This window comes from Pleurodeles waltl, chromosome 3_1, assembly GCF_031143425.1.
Source record: "Pleurodeles waltl isolate 20211129_DDA chromosome 3_1, aPleWal1.hap1.20221129, whole genome shotgun sequence".
Taxonomy (NCBI): Eukaryota; Metazoa; Chordata; class Amphibia; order Caudata; family Salamandridae; genus Pleurodeles; species Pleurodeles waltl.
In genome coordinates, this window is record NC_090440.1 from 777089216 (window position 1) to 777110491 (window position 21276).

Consider the following 21276-nt stretch of genomic DNA (forward strand, 5'->3'; position numbering starts at 1 on the left):
GATGTGGTAATGCTGAGGGCACGATCCATCAATATTTTCCAGACAATCAGGTCACTGTGTTGTCAGCAGGCTCTATTGAGGTAAATGTGATGCATCGTAGTTGGGCCGCACAGAGCTTCATCGGTGAGTTGTCCAGGCTGTAACTCCGCTTGGAACGGCAGACTCTGCATCGTCATTGGGGATGCGATTTGCCGATTTTTCAGCCACACCCGGGGAGATGCATTGGCTTTTTTGTAGAACCCATTTCTGAGGCCCTAAGATTGGAGGGGACACCTCAGACAAGGGTGAGACTCACAGAAGGCAGAGTCTAGCATCACCAGGAGAGTTGTAGACAGCCTTTAACCCCTTTGCTGCCAGGCCTTTTCCCTCTCCTGTGCCAGGCCTTTTTTTGCCTATTTGGGGCAGTTCGCGCTTAGGCCCTCATAACTTTTTGTCCACATAAGCTAACCAAGCCAAATTTGCGTCCTTTTTTTTTCCAACATCCTGGGGATTCTAGAGGTACCCAGACTTTGTGGGTTCCCCTGAAGGAGGCCATGAAATTAGCCAAAATACAGTGAAAATTTCGTTTTCTTCAAAAGAATTGGAAAAAGTGGCTGCAGAAGAAGGCTTGTGGTTTTTACCCTGAAAATGGCATCAACAAAGGGTTTGCGGTGCTAAACTCAGCAGCTTCCCAGCTTTCAGGAACAGGCAGACTTGAATCATAAAACCCAATTTTTCAACACAATTTTGGCATTTTACTGGGACATACCCCATTTTTGAAATTTTTTGTGCTTTCAGCCTCCTTCCAGTCAGTGACAGAAATGGGCATGAAACAAATGCTGGATCCCAGAAACCTAAACATTTCTGAAAAGTAGACAAAATTCTGAATACAGCAAGGGGTCATTTATGTAGATCCTACAAGGGTTTCCTTCCACCCAGCGTTCCCCCAAGTCTCCCGATAAAAATGATACCTCACTTGTGTGGGTAGGCCTAGCGCCCGCGACAGGAAACACCCCAAAGCGCAATGTGGACACATCCACTTTTTTGGAAGAAAACAGAGGTGTTTTTTGCGAAGTGCCTACCTGTAGATTTTGGCCTCTAGCTCAGCCGGCACTTAGGGAAACCTACCAAACCTGTGCATTTCTGAAAACTAGAGACCTAGGGGAATCCAATATGGGGTGACTTGTGGGGCTCGGACCAGGTTCTGTTACCCAGAATCCTTTGCAAACCTCAAAATTTGGCAAAAAAAACACATGTTCCTCACATTTCTGTGGCAGAAAGTTCTGGAATCTGAGAGGAGCCACAAATGTCCTTCCACCCAGCGTTCCCCCAAGTCTCCCGATAAAAATGATACCTCACTTGTGTGGGTAGGCCTAGCGCCCGTGACAGGAAACGCCCCAAAGCGCAATGTGGACACATCCACTTTTTTGGAAGAAAACAGAGGTGTTTTTTGCGAAGTGCCTACCTGTAGATTTTGGCCTCTATCTCAGCCGGCACCTAGGGAAACCTACCAAACCTGTGCATTTCTGAAAACTAGAGACCTAGGGGAATCCAAGATGGGGTGACTTGTGGGGCTCGGACCAGGTTCTGTTACCCAGAATCCTTTGCACACCTCCAAATTTGGCTAAAAAAGCACATGTTCCTCACATTTCTGTGGCAGAAAGTTCTGGAATCTGAGAGGAGCCACAAATTTCCTTCCACCCAGCGTTCCCCCAAGTCTCCCTCACTTGTGTGGGTAGGCCTAGCGCCCGTGACAGGAAACGCCCCAAAGCGCAACGTGGACACATCCAATTTTTTGAAAGAAAATAGAGGTGATTTTTGCGAAGTGCCTACCTGTAGATTTTGGCCTCTAGCTCAGCCTTAGTATGCTTAGCATTTCTCTTTCCAGCGCGATGGGGGAGGCCCCTGTGACTAACCAGCGCACGCTCGCGCGCTGACGTCACGGAGGGGGGTGGGGGGTCGGGGGTGGAAGGGGAAGGTCTTCCCCTTCCATCCCCGCCTTGGGGGGGAGGGGGCTCACGGGGGGGTGCGCTAGCGCTCCCCCAAGTTCCCCTGTGCCTTGGACGAGGTGACCTCGTCCAAGGCACAGGTGAACTGTAGCCTTGGATGAGGTGACCTTGTCCAAGGCACAGAAGCGGTTAATATCCCTGAGACTCCAGGGGAACAGGGGGAAAGCCAGCAAGCACTTGGAGATCACACTGGTGGGAATGCAAAGTCCTTCCAGCATGGCCAGAGAGCAGAAGGCAGCGAGGCAACAAACATAAGGGCAGAAGTTCAAGAAAGCAGTTCAGTTGGGTCCTTTGAGCAGCACAGCAGTCCTTCTGACAGAGGTTCAGTTGCAGGTCCAGAAGTGTCTGATTTGATAGGGTCAGAGACCCACTACTTATATCCAAATGTGCCTTTGAAGTGGGAGAGACTTCACAGAGTGATTTTGAAGTGCACCAGTCTTGTCTGCCAGGGGAGTTATCAGTCTTTTACGTGGGGTAAAACCAATACCCTTTGAATTGTAAGTGTGAGCCCCCCCACCCTTGCTGCCCAGGAAGACCCATCAGTAGGGAAATGAATGCAGATGCAGTTGAGTGTCCTGTGTTTGTGGCTTTCTGGATGGAATACACAGGGGGACTGTTACACAGGGGGACAGTTACCCAGTACAGACCAGACATAAATTGAAGACAGGCTGTAAGGCTCATAGAGCAGTTAAAGCAGAGAAATGCCAACTTTATAAAAGTGGCATTTCTAAAATAGTAATGATAAATCCGACTTTACCAGTAAAGAGGATTTATCATTACAATTCCAAAGATATGAAACATGATGTAGCTACTGCTTTCTGATCAGAAACTACAGTTTAAAAGTATATGAAGGAATTATCAATGCTGGCTTATGAAAGGAGCAGGCTTCACAATAGTGAAAAACAGCTTTGGGAGTTTTTCACTACTAGAGAAGTAAAACTTAGAAGTGCATTTCCTGCCTTTTAAATACACAAAACCCTGCCCTGTGGGCCAAATAGGACCTACCTGAGTGGTGATTTATATGTAATAAAAGGGATTTTATGGCTGGGCAAGGGGTATCTGCAAGTCGAGGTGGCAGAAACGCTACACACACAGGCCTTGCAATGACAGGCCTCAGACATGGTTAAAGGGCCCTACGCCATGCTCTGAAGTGTCCGTCTGCACGATTAATTCTTTGGAGAAATCAGGGGCCCTGACCACAGGTGTTATGCACATGGCTTCCTTGAGAGAAGCAAATGCTTCCTGACAAGCCTCTGTCAAGATCACCAACTGGGCTGCTTTTTGGAAGCCAGCTCAGTTAAGGGGGCTCAATGGTGCCATACCCCTTCACAAATCTTCTGTAGTAGCCAGTGAGGTCTAGAAAGACCCTTATCTGCCAGGGTTTTAGGTGGTTGCTATGCTATAATGGTTTCAGTCTTGGCATGGAGGGGCTGCACCTTGCCTCCACCTACCAGTTGTTCCAAATACACTATCTAACTCTTGCTCAATCTGGCAACTACTGGCCTAGATTGTCAGACTTGACTGTTGCATGGCCTGAAGCACCTCTTGGAGGTGAGCCAGGTGTTCCTTCAAGCTGGAACTATAGATGGCACCATTGTCTATGTAGGCGCACAGACTCTGGCCGGGACCCTGTTGACCAACCATTGGAAGGTAGTAGGGGCCTTCTTCAAGTCAATGGGCTTCATCCAGAATTGGTAATAATCCTCAGGAGTTTAGAATGCTGACCTCTCTTTTCCCCCTCAATCAAGGCAATCTGCCAGTACCCTGATGTCAAATCAAAAGTACTGAGGAATTTGGCAGCACCTAGCATATCAATGAGCTCATCAGCTCTAGGAATGAAGTGTGTACCAGTCTCGCTGATAGAATTGAGGGCTCTGTAGTCCACACAGAACCGAAGTTCTGGTTTGGTACCCGGTGGGGCTGCCTTTGATACCAATACCACGGGCTGGACCAGAAACTGCTGAAGGGCTCATTCACTCTCTAAGCTAGCATCTTGGAGACTTCCTCCGGGATGCTGTCTCTCACTCTACCTGATAACCTTTAATTATTTCATTGGAGGGCTGTCTTCTGTGGCAATATCATGGGCACACAGATGTGTGAGTCAAAGAGTGAGTGAGAACAGGAAGGCAAACTGTCCCAGCAAATGGTAACAGTCACCTTGCTGCTGTGGGGTCAGGGTGTCAGAGAGGTTGGCGCCCTCCACAGTCCCATTGTCTTCCTGTGCAGAGAGGTGAGTCAGGGAGGGGTTCACTCTCATCCTCCACACCATCATTTGTCACAAGGAGTATGTTCACTTCAGACCTCACAAAGTGGGGCTCAAGTCTGTTGACTTGAAGCACCCTTAAGGGGTTTCTAGGGGTCTGCAGGTCAACTAAGTAAGATCTGGAGAGCTCTGGGTTCTACTGGCTCCATGACGTTTTGGCCAGGTTGAAACTCTACCAGAATGGTCTTTTGGTCAGACCAGTGTTTTATTACCTCCTGGCTGGCCTCAAGACTGCTCTTGGCTTTTTTCCAGAAGAGGTGTATGTGATACCGGAGAGCAGGCATGTAGCTGACCACATCTGGTGGGACTTTCCTGGGAGGTTTCTCCCACCCCTTCTTGACAATGCTCAGAGATCCTCTGACAGGGTGGCCATGGAGGAATCAGATGTGGGCTGAACCCTACTCCTTTCTGTGGCACTTCCCTGTAGGAAAAGAGAAGGCATGTCAAGAGGACATCCTACTTACGCCTCATAGCCTCAGGTAGGCCCTCAATCATGCCTTTCAAGGTCTTGTTGACTCTGTCAACTACACCATTGGTTTGGGAGTGATAGGGTGTGGTGAACTTGTAAGTTACACCACATGCACTCCACATGGGCTTCATGTACGCAGACATGAAATTAGTGCCTCATCAGACACTATAGCCTACCGGAACCCCACATGGGTAAAGATCCCCATCAGAGTTCTGTTCACCACAGGTGCAATCACCTTCCACAGAGGGATTGCCTCTGGTTTGCGTGTGGCATGGTCCATCAAGACCAGGCTAAATCTGTTGTCTAGGGCTGTCTTGGGGTCCAAGGGACCAATGGCGTCACTGCCCACTCTTTCAAAGAGGGTGCCAATAACCGAAGTGGGTTCAGCTTTCAGCTTTTTCCCTGTCTTTCCACTGGCCTGGCAGGTGGGACAGGACCTGCAGTCTAAGGTTGTCCTCATTCTGGGAAAATAAAAGTGGGAGGCAACCCTGGCGCAGGTCCTGCCAGGGGATATTCATGAGCCAAACCCAGTAGGAATGCCCAATACCACCATTACATGGGTTGCCCCAGTACCCAAAGACTTAGGCTCTCTGTAGTGGAGTTGATTCTCCCAGTAGGTTAGGTGATCCACAGAGGCTTCACTGGCTTCAAGGGCTGAGGCCTGTCGCCTTAAGTCCTCAAGAGAGGGAGACTCTCTCTGCACTTTGCAGAACTCCTCTCTAGTAGACCCACTCTCAGTGTTCCAGTCAGCAAGCTCACGCAGGTCACCAAGGGTCGACATGTCGTCCTTTGTTGGCTCATGGGCCTCCTCCTCAAGGACCCTGTCAACATCCACCGTGGGATCTTCAGGGACCAGTTTCTTGCACCCTTTTTCCCTCTCCTTGGCAGCTGTTTGAGCTATTGGTCTAGGCTCCAGATGCCCTTGATTCCCTGCCCGGGCAGCTTGGACCTCGTGGTCAGACAAACCCACTCAGGCAATCCCATAATCTCCAAGTGAGAGCTGAGCTGTACCTGCCTCCAGGTAGTTTGCTTCAAGTCATTGCCTAACAGAAGCTTGCAGACACAGGAGGGCTCACAGAAACTTTCAGAGTACCTGAGACCCCCCCCCAACTCAAAGGAAACTAGAGCAACAGGTAGATGACTCTCACAATTGTCAGCGACTATGACTTAGTGGAATATGTTCAGTAGGACCTGTTCTGCCGACACTTGACAGTTGTCATACTGACTTCTATGCCATGCAGAGCCTCCACTCGTAACCCATTAATGGTGACCCACTGCCTATGCTTGGAAGTATGTACAGGAATTTTGGCTTTGGCACCATGTCTTTATCACCCAGGGACACTAGGGTGGGATTACCTCTGTCTGTTCCCCACAAATATCTGGGACTACCTCTTCCCAGAGCACTATACTGGCCAACCCAGGTGTTGGCCCACCAATGGGGTGCTGTGCTCTCTTGGGACATTTGGAGTTGACGGGTACGAACCGCGCGTCTTATTGCCAAAGAACCCTTTCTTCTTAGAATCAGACTAGGAGTGGTTACCACTACTTCTTTGGGAATTATATTGAGGGCCTTTAGAGAACTCCTTATTTTGATGTAGCTCTCTCCCCTCTTTCTTCTGGTGGGAACCCTGACCACCTTTGTGGGTATCCCCCCAAAATATATTTTTGGACACTCTGGTGCTAACCCAGTGGTCCACCTCCTCAGCGACCTTCCTGAGATCAGTCAGCTTACTGTCAACTAGGTGCTGGCTCATCTCTGTAAAACAGATATTGAGCATGTGCTCTATGAAGATTAAATTGTACAACCCTATAAAATCGTTAACTTTGCTGCCCCACATCCAGCAATTGTGGGCCATGTTTATACTTTTCGACGCACAACTGCGCCAATGCAGTTGTGCGTCAAAAAATCTAACGCCTGCTAACGCCATTCTGAAGCGCCATGCGGGCGCCGTATTTATTCAATGACGTTAGCCGGCGTTAGCCGGCGGAGCTGCCTGGTGTGCGTGAAAAAAAATGACGTACACCAGGCAGCGCCGGCGTAGGGGAATATGGAGCTTGGGCGCCAAAAAATAGGACAAGTCAGGCTGAGGCAAAATTTTCGCCTCCACCCGATTTGCGCCATTTTTTTAAACTCCCAACCCCCATTGAAATGACTCCTGTCTTAGCAAATACAGGAGTCATGCCACCTTGCCCATTGGCCATGCCCAGGGGACTTCTGTCCCCTGGGCATGGTCATTGGGCATAGTGGCATGTAGGGGGGCACAAATCAGGCCCCCCTATGCCACAAAAAAAAATAAAAAATTATTACTTACCTGAACTTACCTCATGTTCCCTGGGATGGGTCCCTCCATCCTTGGGCGTCCTCCTGGGGTGGGCAAGGGTGACAGGGGGGGTCTCTGGGGGCATGGGAGGGCACCTCTGGGCTCCTTCCGAGCCCACAGGTCCCTTAACGCCTGCCCTGACCAGGCGCTAAAAAACGACGCAAAAGCGGCTGGACGTCATTTTTTTTGACCCGCCCACTCCCGGGCGTGATTTTTGCTCGGGAGTGTAAAGACGGCGCACATGCCTTGGAGTCAATTTTTTAGACGGGAACGCCTACCTTGCATATCATTAACGCAAAGTAGGTGTCCACGCTAAAAAGTGACGCAAACTCCATGGACTTTGGCGCTAGATGCGTCTAACGCCAGAGTATAAATATGGAGTTAGTTTTGCGTCGAATTTGCGTTAAAAAAAACAACGCAAATCCAGCGCAAACGGAGTATAAGTATGCCCCTCAGTGCCTTACTGGAGTAATCAATAAAATCTACCCATGCTTGGTTGGGGAGTTTCTGACTGTTCCTGAATCTTTGGTGACACTTCTGAAGGGTCATTCTGAATTTGGCAATCAAAATGGCTATAATGGGAGTGTACTTGGTCTAGTCCCCAACCCCTAATGTTAGAAGTGAGTCCCTCCTATGTGTTGGCATGCGTTTCCACAGACCCGCCACCCAGGGCTCTTCAGGAACCCTGTGTACACTCAGTGCAACTGCAGAAGCAGAAATCAACTTAGCAATGTCTTCTCCAACCACATAACTGAGGACCAAATCCTTGGGTATACAAACCTTCTTAACTCCTTCAGGTATTGAACATGTACTGCCACCATCATTGCTGCAATCTGCCTGACTGGCCTTGAGTGACTCATAAGCCAACAAAAGTTTCTTCTCAGCTAAGGCTCTTTCAGCCTCAGCCCTTCTCTACTCAGCCTCCATTTTTAATTTTGCCAACTGCAGCTGGAATTCTCTCACCTCTATCCTCTCCTGTGGGGACAGGCCATGTCTGGAGACACTGCTTCCTGCCCTCACAGGGAGCAAAAATCCAGGGGATGTTCCCTCAAACTGATGCAGATAGCTCCTCGGGAAAGCCACTCACAGACTCCTCCAATTCATCATGGTGTTGGGAGCGTGCCTCTGCCCATGTCCTCTGCACCATTTGAAACTCCACATTCTTGGTGGGTCCTCAGGCAGGTACCTCATCCCCTTGCAGAAGCTTTTCATCTGGTTAACTGTATACTTCTCCAGCTTAGCAAGCTCAAACTCCATGGCTCCACTTACAGATCTAGCCAGAGACATGATGTAGAGGAAATTGCGTAACAATTCAAAATTGTCTTTAAATATGGATGGGTAGTGTACAGGTAGCTATTGTTTGGCACTGCACAAACACAAGTACTATCCTCACAGCTGATCAATAATGTTAGAATTCGTGTCTTTAGTTGGCAGGGGTCTGCACCCTGTCCAAGTAGGGACCACAATACTAGTCAGCCAAATGGTAGTATCAGTATCCTCTAAACTAGAGGACATTTCACAAAGATTTAGATCTTGCATGTCGCAAATAGACATCTGGATAAAGCAAAATTGCTTAAAGCGAACTCAGGAGAAGGTAAAGACAGCCTTCTTTGGTCACTATATTGGTGGCCTCAGGAATTGGGGCCACTCCCTTTGACAGTTCAGAAAGTGAAGAACCTGTGGATTGTTTTTAATGCTAGGCTTACCTTTTAAAACCAGTAAACTCTCTGGCATCCTCTATACTCCTTATTTTATAATAGGAAAATATATCCTTTTATTTTCTTAGATCTTCCAAAAATAATTCTTACCACCCTAGCCTGCCCCAAATTGGATTATTGTTATGCCCTATTTATCGCCATTCAAAATCAACTTCTTAATAAACTTCAGATGCTACAGAATGCCTCGGCTCAGCTTCTATTACATATTCCAAAACACCAATCAGTGTCTCAGGCCTTGACAAAGCTGCATTGGCTGGAGGAATTGAGTTGAAAGCTCTCTGTATTGCCTTAATGGCACTGCATAACATCAGCCCTGGATACTTTCAGGATAGATTTGTACGGTATACCCAGTTCAGAGTGCTTAGATCTTCACTAATAGAACTTAGTGCTATTAGGGCTCAGCTGATATCCTAGGGTGGCAGGAGCTTCTTTGTTAGGACAACAGTATTATGGAACCAGCTCCCTCTGAACTTAAAGAAGTGTTCAGACCTACTGACTTTTAGGAAGCTTCTTAAGACCTGGCTGTTCTGTCAGTAGTGCAGCGTCCTTCTGTTTGTTTCTTTGGTATCAGTAGCAGACGTCTCCTGGCATTCAAATGCTTTACAAAACTGACAATCAAATCAAATCAGGGTAAGTCACAACACAATCTAAATTATCCTGTTGTCACCCTCTGGTAGCTTGGCAAAGAGCAGGCACGCTTAACTCAGAAGGCAATGTAAAGTATTTGTGCAATAACTCATACAGTAAAACAGTGAAAACACCACAAAAAGACTCCAAACCAGATTACAAAAATAGAGAATAGTTATCTGAATAAACCACGACCACAATGACAAAGACAAAAATTCATCCACTGGAAGTTGAGATATAAATTTTTAAAGATTAAATGTGAAAACTATGCTTAGAAGTCACTAGCGGTCAAAAGGTTACTTGAGTATGCGAAGGACCAATGTAAAACCAAACTCCAGGCTAACTGTGCTGGGGGGTAGGCCAGCTAGAGAACCCATGCAGGGCTGGCTAAAACAGTACCTTTGGTGCAGCGATGAAGCGAAGCTGAGGGCACGCTACATCAATATTTGCAGTCACGATACTGCACAGTTGGCGGAGTCTGTTGAGGTTAATGCGATGCATTGTCGTCAGGCCACACAGAGCATTGTTGGTGAGCCACACAAGCTGTAACTCCTCTGTTGTCAGCTGCATCGTTGGTAGGGATGAGATGCCCCGATTTTTCCACTGCACTCAGGAGATGTGTATATTTTTGTAGGACTCAGCTACAAAACCTGCATTTGAGGCCCAGAGCTTGGAGGGGGCACTTCTGGCAAGGGTGAGATTCATGGAAGGCAGAGTCCAGCAGCCCCCGGAGTCTTGTAGGAAGTCTTTGATGTCCCTGAGACTGTAGAAGAACAGTGGGCAAGTCAGCAAGCCATTGGAGATCACTCTGGTTGGAAGGCAAAGTCCTTCCAGCAGGGTCAGAGAGCAGCAGGCCACAGGGCAACAAGCAGAAGAGCAGTCATTCCAGGAAAGCAGTCCAGTTGAGTCCTTTAAGCAGCACAGCAGTTCTTCTGACAGAGGTTCCATTCCAAGTCAAGAAGTATCTAATTTGATGGGGTCAGAGACCCACTACTTATACTGAAACGTGCATTTGAAGTGGCAGAGTCTTCAAAGAGAGGTTTTGAAGTGCACCAGTTCCCTTTAAGCCCAGCCATGTTGGTCAGGCTATCTGTGGGGGGATTATCAGTCCTTTGTGTGTGGTCAGGCCACTACCCTTTGAACTGTAAGTGTAAGCCCCTCCACCCTTTCTGCCCAGAAAGACCCACAAGTATGTAGATGAAGGCAGATGCAATTGAGTGTCCTGTGTTTGTGCCTGTCTGGATGGAATGCACATTGGGGGCTGTCACCCAACACAGACTATATGTGGATTAGAGACAGGTTGTATGTTTTATAGAGCAGTAAGAGCTGAGAAATGCCTACTTTCCAAAAGTGGTGTTTCTAAAATAGTAATATCTGACTTTACCAGTAAATAGGATTTATCATTACCATTCCAAAGATATGAAACGTAATGTAGCTACTCCTTTATGATCATGAATTACAGCTTAAAAGTTTGTTAAGGAATTCCAATGCTGGCCTATGAGAGAAGCGGGCTTCACAGTAGTGAAAAATTACTTTGGGAGTTTTTCACTACCAAAACGTGCAAAACTTAAAAGTATGTTTCCTGCATTTTAAATAAACTGCACCCTGCCCTGTGGATAACATAGGGCCTATTGTAGGGGTGACATATGTAATAAAAGGGGATGTTAAGGCTTAGCAGGGGATTTTAAATGCCACGTTGAGGCGGCAGTAAAACTACACACACAGGCCTTGCAGTGGAAGGTCTGAGACATGGTTAAGGGGCTGCTCATATGGGTGGCACAATTAGTGCATTTAATTTGCAGGCCCTATACACATATAGTGCATGTTACTAGGGACTTATAGGTAAATTAAATATGCCAATTGGGTAGGAGCCTGTTGTGAAGGATGCGCCAGCGCTGCATCTTAGTCAAATAGATGGTTTATTAAGCTCAGGAAATAGATGGGACCTCTACCTCAGCCAGCTCCTTACAGCCGTCTGAGGCAGAATGGCACGGTTCCCATAACAACACTCAAAGGTTCTATTCATAAAGGCACAACACATTTTAACATATCCTCCTTCTCTTATACAATAATATGCACACACTCAAAGGTTCTCTTCGTAAAGGCAAAACATACTATAAAAAAAATAATACTAAATAAACATAAACGTATATTTCACATAGTTTATAAACATAACTATTTTACATTATCTTGTAGATACAAGAGATGACATCTTTGTCTCTACCCCCTTGCTGAAAATCAACCATCATCCGGACTTTGAGCAGCCCTAGAAAAGGGTTGAGCGGTCTCAACCTCAGATGTTTGAGAGGCTGAAACTACCTCTTTTTCAGGTCTCCGAGAGGCTGAAACCACACCTTCATCCAAACTTTGAGCAGCTCCAGGAATGGGTTGAGCTCTCTCAACCTCAGACATTTGAGAAGTGACACTACATCTTGTTCAGGACTCCGAGAGTCTGTGACCACCCCTTCATCCTCAATCATCACAAACTCACCACATCCATCCTTCTGTTTACTGGACCTAGAGCCCTGCGTACCAAATCTGGCTATCCTTCTAAAGTTCCATCTTTCGCCATTTTTTAATACGACGTGCCCTTTACAAACTTCCTTAACTTGAAATGTTCCTCGAAACTTGTTCAACCCTGAAGTACTTCATCCAGACTTTATTTTTACCCAATCACCAGGTACAATCTTATTATTGTGTTTCCCTGTCTCCACTTGACATTCCTGTACACCCCCATTCCCTTCCAACAAAGCTTTCAACCAAAATGGTGTCAACTTAGTACTAGCCTTTCGACAACGCATCAAGTCAAAAGGTGAAGACAACAGTGTGCTGTTCTCCGTGGTCTGATACGCCCACATCAAATCACTCACAACCTTTCTCACACACAGCCTATTCACCAAAGCCAGTTGAATGGCTCCCTTAATCATTCTGTTAGCCCTTTCTACAGCACCATACCCTTGGAGATTGTAAAGAGAGTGCGTGAATGTTTTGCTCCACACGTGCTTAAAAATTGTCTCATCAAATGTGATGCAAGTTGAGTACCATTGTCAGTGACGAGACAGTCCTGATAGCCCTCCTCACTAAAGATTTCAGACGAGATCTTTATTGTGGATGTAGTCATCACTTCCACCATAAACTTCACAACCAACCACTTGGTAGTGACATCAACCAAGACAAAAGCAAATCTGATTGTAATTCACACCTGCAATCCAACCAATAAAGTCACCACAGACTGTGTGCCATGCTCTACCTGGATCCTGTATGGTCCCACACAAGGTTTGCTTTCGCACCTTCAACCTTTTCTTACTTTCAATGCACTCGGAACACCTTTTCTACCCAGTTTACTATATTATTGTCCATTCCTGGACCCATCTTCAACCAGCTCCTGACCCCCGAAAGGAGCCCCTAGAGTCCTGGGTCCTTGGAAGTGGTTTGTAGCTCCTGAAATCAAATGTTTGTGCTCTTTGCGACCAAGTACTGACCAGCTTGCACAAGAACTGCGCTGACCCAAAGAATCGGCGTAAGTTCATCTCTTTGCACAGCAAGCATTGGCACTTGTGACCGCGAGGCTCCAGTCTGCCCATCTGCGATGCACAACCATTTTTTGGTGCCAGCAACTCTCTACTTGCTCCTGCATACTTCTTCTCCGCGAACAGGACTCTTGTCTCGACTCTTGAGACAGTAAAACTTTTAGATTTCACCCTGTCTAGCGCGACCAGATAGCGCTGGTTGGTGCTTTTCTTTCAAGCACTATATAACATTTTAATCTTTAAAGATTCATATCCCAACTTCTACTTATTGTCCTTTTGGTCTTGTTTTACTCATACAATAAGCTCTATTTTTCAGTTTTGAGTAGTATTTTCACTACTTTGCAGTTCAAAGTGTTGCACAAATATTTAACACATTGCTGCTTAAGTTAAACCTGAATGCTCTGTGCCAAGCTGCCAGAGGGTGAGTATAGGTTCATTTATGATGTGTATCTGACTTTCCTAGACTAGGATTGTGGTTCCTGCTTGGACATTGTGAATACCTTTGCCAACCAGAAATCCAATTTCTAACAATTCCTTTGAAGTTTCCTTGACAACCATTAATCACTGTCTAAGGTGGTAAGGCACTGCAGCTTCAGAAAACCGTGTCTTAAACTGGCACTTCCACTGCTCACTTTATGATACTACTACTTGTATTGATTCTAATATAAAGAAAGATAAAATGTTCCCACTAACTATCGAACAATAGTTAAAGGTCCCTTATAAGGCAAACTCACTGACATATCTGATTTGACTCAATTATCAACCGTAATCAAAGGAAACAACCTTCTCTCTGATTGGTAAACTGGATTCCCATGAGACATGTGACACATGTGATGCCATCAAACTACCATTGACTCCAATGTAGACAGCAATTCTATTACTAGACCTCACCTTTCCCTTTCATACTGTACATTACCACACAAATGTGAAAACATCAGTGCACGGGACAATGTTTTGCAGTGGATTACGTCCTTTCTTTCTAATTGGCCACTCATCCTTTCTCTTCCCACAATCTCCTCAGCTTGTTATGCTTCAACAAGTGTTATTCCCCAAGGCTTTGGAGGCCTTCTATTTAATGTTTACTTTATCCCACTTCCTGACCTCTGTTTCTGTTTCAATCTCAACTGGTGCAATTATACCTTTGACATGCAAAACATACTAATGGTTAAAAATTAATCAGATCTCGTTTTGTAGACCAGAAGCCAAATAATCTGATCAGATGACTACTGGATTTTATCCACATAAAAAAATGAGATATTAGCAAGTGGGAACTGTACCAACCATAACCCATCCACCAACAGCTCAAAGGAGCTTTGCTCACCACCAAACCCATCGAAATAAGAAATCTCCAGAATATTAAAGATTGCAATCTCTCCATTGTGTGTGAGGTTAATCACATTTCTAAAGATTCATTTTTACATAATGTAAGCCCTTTGCAGATGTTTCCAATAGCCAAATTTCCCTCAATGGCAAACACCACAATCACCTCAATGATCTACAGCCCAGACTAAGCCAATGTATATACCTTGGAGTTCCATCATACTCATTTGCAAACTAAAGTTGATACATAACACCGCAACAAGAATTTGCCTCCTTAATCTCCAAGACCAATTTCTCATTTTACCAGCTATTCAATATTCACTGTGGTTGCCTTTAATGAGACACATTATCACGACAGCACTGTGCCTAGCATGCTGGGCCATTCATTGCACTACATCGCTCTTCCTTCAAAGTAAGCTTTGCATGTGCCACCAATCTAGATCACTGCATTCTAGTCGGACTCCACTCTAAAGCATCCCTTCATTCAAAAGTCTCAAACAGGTGGAAGATTTTTTTTCCTGATGAGAACATCATCAACCTCTATTTATTTCAGAATATAAATAATCAACATTCATTAGGAATTCTGGAGCGCATTACAAACCTGGCTCTTTTCATGCATTTAATTCTATAGAACTGACCACTGGCAAGTATCCGCAAGTGTGATTGTGTCTTCTGACACTAATTGCAGCACTTTGTACTAATACACATTTACTAGTTTACTACATCATATTCAGAGAACATCTCCAAACATGTCATCCAACACTTGCCATGTAGGCCAACTACAACCAATACCCTATCACCTTTACACTCTAAACTGGCTCAGAGAAACACAGTGTGAATCAGAGTGGTTCACTGCTTGCTCAGGGATAGGAAGCACAATGTAGATTCACAAAATATTATTATACTACACAGCAGTGTATGACTCTTTTGTCAAGGGGAATCAATGCATACTGTTTTTAGGCAACTAGGTGATTGCCGCATTTTCGCATCCTAATCTTGACTAGTGCATTAGTAGAAATTTGGACGTATAATCCCCAATGCCCTCATCAACTGTGAAGAATTTATGTCTACTGTTCGACTCTGATCTTTCCTTTGTGGCCCAGATTAAGCAGATCTCTTCCATCTGCTTTCTGAAGCTTAAATTCATCAGGAAGTTGTTACATCTGCTCCTGGCTGAGACTTGCAAAACATTGATTCATGCCCTTGTGACTTCCCTCCTGGATTATGCCAACTACCTCTCCCTTGGTCTTTCTGCATTTTTGATCTATGAATTCGAGAATACAGAATGTGGCTGCTAGCCTGATCCAGCGGGATCCATTCCTTCAACATGTTTTCTCGCATTTAAAGCAGTTACACTGGCTCACTGTGGCAAAAAGAATAAAATTTAAGGCGCTTACATTGGCAGATAGAGCCTTGGAGGGCAAAGGCCCCTGTTACCTGAGAAACAGACTGGATTGGTGTAAATAGGAGATACCTTTGAGATCCAATGACCCCGACTTATGCATATCCCCAGATTTGCTAAAACGTGTTGTGGTGAGAGGTTGTTTACTGTTCTGACAGCAAGGCTTTGGTATTCCTTTCCAATCAAACTTCGCATGTCTGAGTCTGAGCACGTTTACAGGAAAGAATTAAAAATCTGGCTATTTGACCAAAATTAGATCTGTTATCATGCTTGCGTTCTCAGTTTCTGCTTAAGAGCGTCAGGGCACTTCTGCCAAATCAGCTGTGCACTGTACAAATGTCATTGACTGATTGATGTGGTTAAAGGAATGTGAGGAAATTGCAAATAGTCAGTGCTTGGAATTTGGAAGCCGTGTTGGAAAAGGAAATATGTTACTCCAAGGTAGCTTATAGATGGAGATAGTATGTTAGTGTTGTGAAATGGGAACAGATAGTTGGAGTAGTTGATGTCTGAAAGTTAAATACTGATTGGATAGGACTGAGAATAAGGAAAAAGTGAGAGCAAGGAGTATATTTTGATGTGAACTGTATAGAGAATGCATGAGAGCTCAAAGAAGGCAATGCTGCCTCCCTGCATGATAGTGTGCAAAGAAAAGTGAAGACAATGTAAGAGAGAGCATTTGTACCCACATTGTACAGACCTACCAAATTGTTTTTATTTTCCGAAAGTACTGCATTGTACTTCATGGATGACAATAATAGAATCACATTGAAGTAGAAATATGCAGTGACAACTAAAACTGTATGTCATAATATTCAGAACAATAACAAGCCAAAGACTAAGGCCCTCATTATGAATCTGGCAGTCCATGGACTGCCAGACTCACGGTGGCGGGTGGACCGCCGTGGTAGTGGCGGTCCGCCCTCCCTATTATGACTGTGGCCAAAACGCCACGGTGGAAACGGCGGCCACCACCAGGCTCCTGTCACCAGGCAGCCTGGCGGTGGCAGCGTTTCAGATCCAACAGGGCAGCTCAGCAAGCAGCGCTGCCCTGCGGATTATGAGTCCCATTCTGCCAGCCTTTTCCTGGCGGATCACACCACCAGGAAAAGGCTGGCAGAATGGGTGACGCTGGCCCCCCTCAGGCCCCCTGCGCTGCCCATGCACTTGGCATGGGCAGTGCAGGGGACCCCCATGCACAGCCCTATCATGCATTTCACTGCCCGAGTTACGGGCAGTGAAATGCACGACGGGTGCTGCTGCACCCGCCGCACTGCCACATTGGCGCCGGCTCCATTTGGAGCCGGTGTCAATGTAAAGGCCCTGTTTACCGCTGGGCCGACGGGCAGAAACACTGTTTCCGCCTGACGGCCTAGCAGGAACATCTTTATAGGGCCGGCGGGGGCTTTGCCGCGCTGGCGGTCTTCTGTCGACGATCAGCGCAGTTGACAGCGGGGTATCCCGCCGTCATCATAATAAGGGCTTAAGATTTTGAACATTTGTGTCTGGTGGGGGAATGCATTTAACATTTGATCTGCATCTGTAGGAACCACATGGGCCTCGAAGGGTAGTTTTTGACTTGTTCACCTCCTATCTGATGAACTGTACTAGTAAAAATTGGGAGCTCCATCTCCAACCAAGCCAAGCTGGAACAACGTTTCCTCAGGCTTGACCGTCTCACCAATCCTGTTTAACCTCTATCTTGAGCCACTATGGAAAATACTTAGTAGCTCTGGGATCCTCTTGCATCTGTATGCTGATAATACTCAGATCTTCTTGAAAGTCTCATCCCAGTTTGATATTCTTCTTCTATCAAACACTTTGGCAAGAACACAGATGTGGATGACAACTGACTACTATCTTATACTTAACCATGTAAAACCCAAATTATTTTTACACTCTCTGAAGAAATCCATCCTACTTGTACATGAGTGGACAGAATTCCTCTTGGCCTCTCCCATCCCTGCATTGCTGAGAACGCCAAGTCGCTTGGCTCAGTCCTCGACTTAGGATTAGCTTAACCTCCAGAGTCAAATTGTAACCATAGCCAAGAGTGCTTGGTTCCAACTAAGGCTCAGGGGATCAGGAGGCTTATTCTGGAACAGAACTTAAAAACAGTTGTTCCGGTTTTGGTTCTCTGCAGACTAGGCTACTGGGACTCTTTCCTCTCTGTCATCCCTAATTAATCTTATCTCCACTAAAAACAACTCTGCATGTGGCAGCCCATTCTGTTGCTCATCCCAAGCTATCCGACCACATCACACACATACTGTTATCCCTAGAGTGGCTTCCAATTGAGATGAGAGGTCAATTTAAAACTGCCTGCACCACTCATAAAGCCCTGCATTACTCTTCTCCCACCTACCTAACTAGAAGATTGAAAAACTTGAGAGCACAATGGAGTTAAAGAAATGCCCAATCGCTTGTCCTGGACCCTCCCACCTTTACAGGAAAGCTTTATATAAACCAGTTGTTCTCAGGAAGTGTAAAAACTATCTGAAACTCACAACCTCTGATCTTCCATATAACCCCATATCATGCTGCTTTTAATAATGATCTTAAGATTTTTTTCTTCGAAAGACACTTGGGCTCAGTATATGATCTCCCACACACTTGAGCATCACCCAGCCTCCTTTTCTCGTTTCCTTTGTTTTATTAAACATGTATAAGCTTGATGATTGCCTGAATTGTCTTCTTCTAAAGCACATTGACGCCCTTGGGACGTGTTGGTGTTTTATGAAATCACAAAGTAAACAAATGAATTATGACAACAATAAAAGATGAGCCTTCACAACCGCAAAGACTGGCTGAAACGTTAATAACAAAATGGCCCCAGTTTCATTTTTGAGTGGTGAAAAAAGATTTAACTTTGTTTACAATCAGTTTGTGCAAAATGGAACTGCATGCCCTGGCATTATCAAGTTTGTAGGTGTGGAATTAAAATAAAGGAGTCATTCATTGGTTTGTTTTCACTACCTGTGCATGTGACTTTCAGTAAATTATAAATAAATGTCTCTGCCCTTGCTTATTGTTAAATAGATCACAACAAAGGAATAATTGAAACGTTGAAATCCCACACCAAACATGCACTAATTATCAGAGATAGAAGACATCAACATGATCGCTCTTTAGGATAAAGTGACTGTGATAGCTCTTAATTGCTAGGATTCTGCAAAAGACAGTTGTTTCTTGGAGTCAGAACTTCCACATTAATTGAAGGAGCGAATCAGATACCCTACTGGCTAGTAGGAACCATTGCTGTGTGAATGAAACGCAAAATGCAGCATGCATTAGTCTCGAACATTCTAATTTTGTAAGTGATTGTTTGATTTTTTAAATTCAGTTATGCAAAATAAAATGGATTTTCATTTGATAATTTGTATTTATTTATTGCAAAATTGTAATAACGCTATGCGCCCAGGGGACAGTTTAGAGGTCAAAGTGAGGACATGAAAAGGTCAGGGAAAGATTCAAAGAAAAACAAGGGGAAGATCAAGACATGTGGTCGAAGGACATGTTGGGAAAAACTGTAGCTGGAAACAAGAATAGCTTTGTCTGAAGATGATGCTTCGAGATTCTCAGGAATTTTACTATTGGTCACAGCACCATGCCAAACTGCAGTTTTCCTTATAGCATAAAAGGACCAAGATCTTTTCCTATCAGAGAAGCAGATGCAATATGTACTACCTCAAGTACTGAAGAGTATAAATGCCCCAAAGACTGGTTGGACAATATGTCCCGCCCCATTACTCAATTGGAGGCAATTCGAGTTGAGACACGGTCAGCTTGAAACCAATGTAATACATTTTTTACAGGAAGGAGGAAGGATACTTCGGTAACTATAGAGCTACAACATAATAAACAATAACATGTAACTATGATTGATTTTAAGAGACAACCATTGTTTGAGTTGAAGAAAAATTACACATTTACGGGAGATATCTGGCAGGGGCCTCCTCACTGCCGTCGGATAAGAATCCCTTCAAATCACTTTTTGCTTCAGAAATTATTAATTCTTTCTGCACTGGGATGAATGTGTATTTTATGAATACAATTTCACATTTCTTCAGAACATGAATCAAGTTGTCACTTTCGGGTGTTACACAAAATATATATATATTTGTTTTCTGTTAATGATAAAATAATTTTTCGAACATGTATTCGTATATTTTCCTCTTTGTTTTTTTAAAATTATTTAAGGAGACCCCAGTGCAATGAGGCCGGATATGTTGGGCTCAAGAAAGGTCTCCAGAAATGCATAATATATGTATAGCCTCGCGAATAACGTAAAACTCACGCTATTAGTGGAAATATACTTATGCTGTGATAATTTAGAGCCATCTTCCTTATCCCACCTGTATGTTTTCTTATGCACTGCTTGATAAAAAATGCATTCTATTAAACAATAGTTCAGCTTGCGGGAAACAAAAAGAAATTATCTTATGCTATTTCAAAGTCAGGTTGGAACACCAGAATGGCTAGATCAGCCTTTAACTTTTCTGATCCCTGATGGTCAATAATAATTGAATTTAAAATAAAAATCTTTTGGTAAAAGGGCCATGAGGTAACAAGGTTTTTATTGCAGGGTACCACAATTCAATATTACAGCAATTTCCTGCAAATGTTAGGCAGCCTTGAGATGAGATATTTAAAAGAACATTTTTTAGTTCAAGACTGCTATAAAAATAGATAACAGAAGCAATCGCATGCAACTTAAGTGCCATGGTAGAAAATAAAGCTACCAGCAAATGTAGAGTTATGCATTTACAGCGACTAGATCAATCTGCCTTTGAAAGGGTTATTGATCCACTATGAACCTCCATAACACCTCTGACTATTTAGAATGACAGATTGCTCTTGGCTCCTGTCGAGAAAACACAATATAGTTTTATTTGCATTCTCCTCTAAACAATTCATCGTCAATTTCTTCTCCATTATTTATTTAAATGAAATACACATCTCATTACAAGAGCTGTTTTAGGCAGCTATAGAAAGTGGCCACAGTTAGTGTCCTAGTTAGTTAATACATTTCTAAAACATGTTTCTGTCTCTGCAGCTCACCGAAATGGCTCAATTGCATTTCAAGTAAATTGTATGTGCTTACAGAAATGCATTTATCTGACTATTTCACTATTGTTTCATAGTCATCTATTTATATAAGGAGTTTGTTCTAATATAGAGCATGCATTTTATAACAAGAATGGCAGTTTACTAGTCAGTTCTTTCTTGTAAGAGCATAATGCATTTTGTGAAATAAACTTTTGATTTACTGTTGTTGCATCAACCTGAATATAGCTTTAAATTGCAAAGCATTGTAAAAGGAACACCCAAGATAGCAATAAAGTGTATATCCAATTTGTGAACACCAACTCAAATGGGTCATAGTCTAAACTATATGGTCCGTTTCTGATAAGGAAAAAAGATCCATGTAAAGACCCGTGTAAAGGAAGTCCTATTTAGCATTGCAGGTGCCACACTTGGAAACCCTAAATGAAAAATTCGGCATCCCAATGTTTGCAGCAATAACCACGTCCACCGGTTTTCCTCTGCACACTTTCCACTATGTGGTACCTGTTGGAATTTGAGTGCTGACAAAAGCACATCATTCTAATATTTTGAACCATCGAATGGGGGAAAA

General features: G+C 44.4%; 1 protein-coding gene across 2 annotated transcripts in view; it reads left to right on the plus strand.

The window, feature by feature from the left end:
• Positions 1-21276, plus strand: part of GALNT18 (polypeptide N-acetylgalactosaminyltransferase 18) — a 1605564-nt gene that overhangs the window by 1034142 nt on the left and 550146 nt on the right. The gene's annotated exons all lie outside the window — the stretch shown is intronic.